Source organism: Lycium barbarum, chromosome 5, assembly GCF_019175385.1.
Source record: "Lycium barbarum isolate Lr01 chromosome 5, ASM1917538v2, whole genome shotgun sequence".
Lineage (NCBI taxonomy): Eukaryota > Viridiplantae > Streptophyta > Magnoliopsida > Solanales > Solanaceae > Lycium > Lycium barbarum.
In genome coordinates, this window is record NC_083341.1 from 65,475,524 (window position 1) to 65,483,294 (window position 7,771).

The 7,771-nt window shown below is 45.4% G+C and overlaps 1 long non-coding RNA gene across 1 annotated transcript; it reads right to left on the reverse strand.

Annotated features, from left to right (window-relative positions):
* Window positions 1-8: 8 nt before the first annotated feature.
* Window positions 9-3,486, reverse strand: LOC132640914 (uncharacterized). The gene is made up of 3 exons (XR_009582484.1): window positions 3,159-3,486; window positions 1,492-1,557; window positions 9-572 (listed from the first exon to the last, which is right to left on the reverse strand). It is a non-coding gene; the product is annotated as an uncharacterized LOC132640914 (long non-coding RNA).
* Between the last annotated feature and the right edge of the window lie 4,285 nt (window positions 3,487-7,771).

Genomic DNA, 7,771 nt, shown 5'->3' on the forward strand with positions numbered 1-7,771 from the left:
TGTCACGACCCAACCCCGTAGGCCGTGACTAGTGCCCGATCTGAGCACCCGAACCCATCTATTAAGTATTATCTCAAATTCCATCAACTCATTCTAGTATATGGCGGAAGCCGACAAGGCTTTATTTCAAATTTAAGTAATTTCCAGAAAAATTTCGGCAGAGTTTCCTTTGTTTTACGGACTATCCAATATACCCTGCACGCAGAAAATACCAACAAAAGCCACACAGGGCTAACCAAGCAAGATATAAACATATGCGGACCGGCCGCCTCGGCGTATAGGATCGCCCAAACAACATATGCGGACCGGCCGCCTCGGCGTATGGGATCACCCAAACGACATGTACATACATCCATACAGAAAGACCCTAACCCACAAACATGTCCACAGACCTCTAAACAGACCGACAGAATCATATGACGGGACAGGGCCCCGCCGTACCCATGAACGAATATATACAAATGCACTAATAAATATATATACCAAAAGTATAAGCTCCGGAAAGAGAGGAGCACTCCGAATAGCAGAAAGGGTGTCCTAAACAGGTGGATCACCAGGCTGTGCGTCTGTACCTGCGGGCATGAAACGCAGCCCCCGGAGAAGGGGGTCAGTACGAAATATGTACTGAGTATGCAAAGCAGAAGGTACAGAAATAAATCTGAATAATAATCGAATCAGATATATAGAAAATAATACATATCAAAATGTTTATTCCCAAAGTATAAATTATGCATAGGGCACTGGAAAATGTGGTCGCCCGCCTGTCGATGGCGCCACAACACAGCATAACACCAGAAAGTTTCAAATCTCCGAATCCCCGTCACACATCACAACACAGCATAACGCCAAACACAGCATAACGCCAAACATAAGTGGAACCCGGCCCTCGAGCAAGGAGCACGGTGAACCATAAACACAGCATAACACCGGAATATATCGAAAAGCGCACGACAACAGAACCGGCCCGGGAACCGGCGAACGATATCATAGTAGGCACGAGCGGAGTAGTGAGGAATCATATGCATAAAATCATTATTATAAATCCGAAGGATAAGTAAAATAGTCATATTTGAAATCGGAGTAATAATTATCACTTTTTGATTCAAAGTTGTCGAATTTACATAAAGGGCGTCGCGGGACCCACGGACGAGTATAGACCCGAACTGAGTCCGCCTATGAAAAACTTACCCATTATACATCAAGCAAACTCCTATAAAAATTATTGGAGCGATCCGAGCCTCTATGCGAAAAATATGGCATTCAGAGATTACAAAATTCCTTAAAGCGAACATTTTCCATGCGAATTTCGGAAAGCGATTACTTCAAATACATCATGGTTCATATTTCATAAAAACATACATAAGAGTGCCAAAGAATATATATATATGGATCATAACATGCTCGGATCTCGAATTTGGAATTCCCTTAAAGCTCCAATCTAGCCTATGTGAAACTAAGGCACGCCAAAAGAAGGAAGGTTGCTTTACATACCTCAAACGCTCTCCAATATGATCCAACTCCAGCTAAGTCCAAACTATGATTCGGGCTGCCCAAGGTCTACAAACAAGCCATAAAATGCCAAACATTAGCTAAAGACTTTTTGGGCATTAAATTCCAATTTCGCCCTTAACTCTACGGAAATTTGGACGGCATTTCCCCTGTAAATAGGCTACCCCGAGAATTTAACTCGGCCATATCAATCAACAACAACAGCAACAACCAACCTAACAACATCAACAACTAATTCGGAAAGCAATACAACAACAATAGCTTTCTTTTTCCACTATTCAACAACTTACATAAATTCAATTCGACAACTTACCTTCAAGCCAAAATCGACGCTTATACATTCACATACTAACCCATGCCCCTACCAACAATATTTAAGGACATTCTAAGCAATTCATACAACATTTCCAATAATCCAAATTTTTCTCCAGCTACCCGAAACAGCCCCCTAACCGAAACAGCCCCTCTAACTTTTTCTTCATTTACAAATTATGGTTTGTATTCACAATTCACCTTCTAACAATACTATCTCGCCCATATACCAATTACATTAAATATACAAAAGCCCCCAAATCAGTCCGCAACATCTACAACCTCAATTTGAACCAATGAACATTCATTTCCAGCATAAAATTCAAAGCGACGACGATTAAAACATTAAGCGATATTCATTCGCTCATTGTCATATAATGTGAACCATTTCAATCAACACTACACATACACATATATGGATGATTCCCAATTGTTCTTCACCTTACAATGATCATAATCAACTAACTAAACATTAATTCATAATTTCAATCACAACACAACAACACCCATCACACGCCCAACCCTCATACATATGGCATCCACTTCACCATTCTTTATTTCATGATTTTTAACCATAATAAGATACTACAACATGAATATAACCATCATAACACAAGAACAAGATCAAATCTTACCTTTTTATCTTCAACTTCCACAAGCCTAGGGTTTCCACAAGATGAGAAATAGTGGATTGATCGCTCCCACAATGCTTCCACGCTACTTAGGGACCTCAATATAGTTGATTTGTGCCAAAGAAATAATTTTTGGAAGGCTAGAATTGATCTTGATTTTTTTTTCAACTTGGCCGTGAGGTTGGGGGTTTTCTCCTTCAACTTTTAGATATTTTTTTTTTTGTGGGAAGTGAGAAAGATGAATACATGGTCATCTTTTAACTAATATGAAGTGCATTGTTGTCCCTTGGCCCACATTAAATGAGTTGGACCACTTAAAAGATGACACCAAATTGTGTGGGCACCACATGGAATTTGTGGATGACTTTCCACTTCTAATTTTATCACTTTTGGTCCCAAATTTTTCCTAATTGATCCATACCAATAAATTCATGCACAACTTATATCTCAAAATAAAATCGAAGGTCAAGAATCCCGACTTTGTATCCCGAAATAATTTTGTCCCTAACTTATCGTAATTAATCCAGATTATTCCACTGTACAAAAATACGGGTTCTAACATCCTCCCCCCCTTAAGAACATTCGTCCGCGAATGTTAGATTTATCTCACGGGTCATACAAACAATTTGGGGGAGTTTCCTTCTCAACTATCACAACCATACATTTATTGATCAAACAACAAAGTCAAATAGAGAATTGGATTACCTGTAGGTTCCGAAAATAAATGAGGATACTTCTTCTTCATATGCTCCTCAGCTTCCCAGGTCATTTCCTCTCGGTTATTGTTCCGCCACAGCACTTTAACAGAAGCCATATCTTTGTTCCGCAACCTTTTTACCTGACGATCCAATATGGCTATAGGCTGCTCCTCATAAGATAGCTCCTCTGTGACTTGAATATCATCTACAGGAAAAACTCTGGAAGGGTCACCAATACACTTACGAAGCATAGAAACATGAAATACCGGGTGTACCGCTCCCAAATCAGCTGGCAGATCTAATTCATAGGCCACCTTGCCTATTGTACGAATAATTTGATACGGTCCAATATATCTCGGACTGAGCTTCCCTTTCTTGCCGAATCTCATAACACCTTTCATAGGCGACACTTTCAGGAACACCCAATCGCCAATCTGAAACTCTAACGGTCGACGTCGTTTATCAGCATAAGATTTCTGTCGACTCTGGGCCGCTAGCAATCTCTCTCGAATAAGTCTCACCTTATCCACGGCCTGCTGGACCACATCTGGACCGATGAACTGAGTCTCACCCACGTCAAACCAACCAATCGGAGATCTGCATTTCCTGCCATACAAAGCCTCATAGGGTGCCATCTGAATACTGGAGTGGTAGCTGTTGTTATATGCAAACTCAACAAGCGGTAAATGGTCGTCCCAGCTACCCCTGAAATCAATAACGCAGGCACGCAACATATCTTCCAATGTCTGAATAGTGCGCTCGGCCTGTCCGTCAGACTGGGGATGGAAGGCTGTACTCAGGCTCACCTGGGTTCCCAATCCTTCCTGAAACGATCTCCAGAACCTAGCTGTAAACTGGGCACCTCTATCGGAAATAACAGACACCGGAACTCCATGAAGTCGTACAATCTCCCTGACATAAAGCCTGGCATAATCCTCAGCTGAATAGGTGGTCCGAACCGGAAGAAAATGGGCTGATTTCGTCAGCCGATCAACAATAACCCAAATAGAATCATACCTCCGTGGAGTGCGAGGTAGACCTGTAATAAAGTCCATATTAATGATCTCCCACTTCCACGTCGGTATCTCCATCTCCTGCAATAGCCCACCGGGCTTCTGGTGCTCAATCTTAACCTGCTGGCAATTTGGACACTGAGCAACGAACTCTGCTATATCTCTTTTCATACCGTCCCACCAATATAGGCATCTGATATCATGGTACATCTTCGTCGACCCTGGGTGAACAGAATATCGGGCGTAATGTGCCTCGCCCATAACCTGTCGCCGCAACCCTGCAACGTCAGGTACACACAATCTGCCTCTGTGAAATAACACTCCATTAGGTGAAATCTCAAACGGAGTCTTCTCCTGTGCCAGCGCTGCGTCTCTGTACTTTGCCAGAATAGGATCCTCATACTGATGCCGCTTAATATCTTCTGTAATAGAGGACTCAGCAATACCTCGAACAGAAACCCCAACATCTCCAGAATCAGCCAAGCGAACTCCAAGACTAGCCAACTGATGAATATCGCGAACCATTTCTTTACTCTCTGATGGCACGTCTACTAGGCTGCCCATAGACTTGCGGCTGAGTGCATCCGCCACAACATTAGCTTTCCCAGGATGGTAGAGAATGTCAACATCATAATCTTTCAGCAACTCTAACCACCTCCGCTGCCGCAAGTTCAGCTCCTTTTGCCTAAAGATGTACTGAAGGCTCTTATGATCTGTATAAATGTCAACGTGAACCCCATATAAGTAATGTCTCCACATCTTCAAGGCATGAATGACCGCGGCCAGCTCCAAATCGTGAGTAGGATAATTCTTTTCATGTTTTCTGAGCTGCCGGGAAGCATAAGCTATCACCCTGCCATGCTGCATCAACACACATCCCAAACCAATACCAGAGGCATCACAATAAATCACATACCCATCTGGACCCTCCGGAAGAGTCAGGACTGGAGCCGTAGTCAACTTCTCTTTCAGCAACTGGAAGCTACGCTCGCAAGCATCTGACCACTGAAACTTAGCTCCCTTCTGAGTCAGCCTTGTCAAAGGCGCTGAAATGGAAGCAAACTTCTCCACGAATCTCCGATAATAACCAGCCAATCCCAGAAAGCTACGCACCTCTGTCGGCGTCGTAGGTCTAGGCCAATTCTTTACGGCCTCGATCTTCTGGGTATCCACCCGGACGCCATCAGCCCCAATAATATGTCCCAGAAATGCCACTGAAGATAACCAGAATTCACACTTAGAAAATTTAGCATATAATTCCTGGTGCCGAAGTGTGCCAAGTACCGTCCTCAAATGGTCTGCATGCTCTGCTTCTGACCGAGAATAAACCAGAATATCATCGATAAATACGATCACAAACATATCCAAGAACGGTCTGAATACCCGATTCATCAGGTCCATAAATACTGCTGGGGCATTTGTCAGCCCAAAAGACATAACTCTGAACTCATAGTGCCCATATCGGGTCCTGAATGCTGTCTTGGGAATATCAGCCTCTCGTACCCGTACCTGATGGTAACCCGATCGCAGGTCTATCTTCGAGAAGTACCTGGCACCCTGCAGCTGATCAAACAAATCATCAATCCTGGGGAGGGGATATTTATTCTTGATGGTTACCTTATTCAACTGCCGATAATCAATGCACATCCGCAGCGAGCCGTCTTTCTTCCTCACAAATAATACTGGAGCTCCCCAGGGTGACGCACTAGGCCAAATGAAACCCTTCTCCAATAAATCTCTCAGCTGCTCTTTCAATTCTTTTAATTCTGCAGGTGCCATTCTGTACGGAGGAACAGAGATAGGCTGAGTGTCTGGCAACAGATCAATAGCAAACTCTATCTCCCGTTCGGGAGGTAGACCCGGAAGCTCATCTGGGAATACATCTACAAATTCATTAACCACTGGGACTGACTGAAGAGTCGGTGCCTCTGCCTCTAAATCATGAACACGGACCAGATGATAAATATACCCCTTTCTGATCATTTTCTCAGCCTTGAGGTATGAAATAAACTTACCCCTCGGCGATACTGTATTACCTGCCCACTCTATAACTGGCTCCCCTGGGAATTGGAATCGGACTATCTTCTTTTGACAGTCAACATTAGCATAGCAAGAAGCTAGCCAATCCATACCCATAATCACGTCAAACTCGATCATATCTAACTCTACCAAATCCGCCTTAGTGCAGCGGCCACAGATAATCACGGAACAATCTCTATAAATCTGACTGGCTATAACAGAATCCCCTACTGGTGTAGCTACCTCAAAAGGCTCTATCGGTTCAGATTCTATCCCAATTTTATCAGCAACGAGTGGAGATATAAATGATAATGTAGAACCAGGATCAATCAATGCATACACATCACGAGAGAAAACCAGTAATATACCTGTGACGACATTAGGCGAAGCCTCCTGGTCCTGTCTGCTGGCTAAAGCATAAATGCGGTTCGAAGGACCGCTAGAACCCGAAGCTCCGCCACGACCCCTGCCGCGGCCTGCTGGTGCTGGAGTACCTCGCCCCGCAGGGCGCATCGCCACCGAGGCTGAAGATGAACCACCGGCTGACCCGGTAGACTGAGCTGAACTGCCTGTACCACCTCTAGCCGGACAGTCTCTCATCTGATGGCCCTGACGGCCGCACACAAAGCATGCACCCGTAGCTCGGAAACACTCTCCCGGGTGCTGTCTCCCACAGTAGGAACACAAAGGTCTGGGTGGCCTCATCTGACTGCTGGAACCTCTGTTCAACTGTGAACCTGAAGCCCTGGAGCTCGGGCCTGCCCCTGAATATCCGACACCCTCAGATCTCCTGCCGGTAAACTGTGGGGGTGTACCCCGGCCTGACGGAGGAGGATGTCTGCCTGACTGCTGCTGCTGAGGCTGTCCGCCTCGAGAGTCTCCAGAATAACCTGCGAATCTGGCCCTCTTGGGCGGCCTCCTGTCCCGATCTCTGCTAGAATAATCAGCTCTATGTCGGTCCTCCATACCTAGGGCATAAGCCTGTAGTCGGGCAATATCCATGTCTGCCTGCAATGCCACCGCCATACAGCCATCAATCAAATAGCGGTCTAACCCCATCACGTATCTGTGCATCCGATCGGCCATATCTGCTACTATGGCAGGTGCATACCGGGCCAAAGAATCAAACTCCATATTATACTCACGGACGCTCCGACCCCTCTGCTGCAGATGCAAAAATCGGTCAACCCGCGCTCGCCGTAACTCTGGGGGCAAAAAGTGGTGAGTGAAAGCAGTCACGAACTCGTCCCAAGTAGCTGGGGTAGCACCCTCACCCCTGGATAGCTCCCAGGACTCATACCAGTGAGCAGCAACATCCCGTAGTCTATGCGAAGCCAACTCAACAGACTCAGTCTCTGAAGCCCTGACCAAATCTAGTGAGCGCCGCATCCCCCGAATAAAGTCATGGGGGTCCTCGTCGGGCTTAGACCCGTAAAACTCTGGAGGGCCACATAATAGAAACTCTCGAACCCTCAGGCTGTCACGCCTATCGTCATCATCATCATCTCTCCGCCCGCGTCTGCGAGCCTGTCCCGCTACCAGAGTGGTCAATAACTGCACAGCCTCTCTCAGTGTCCTGTCCTCCGCC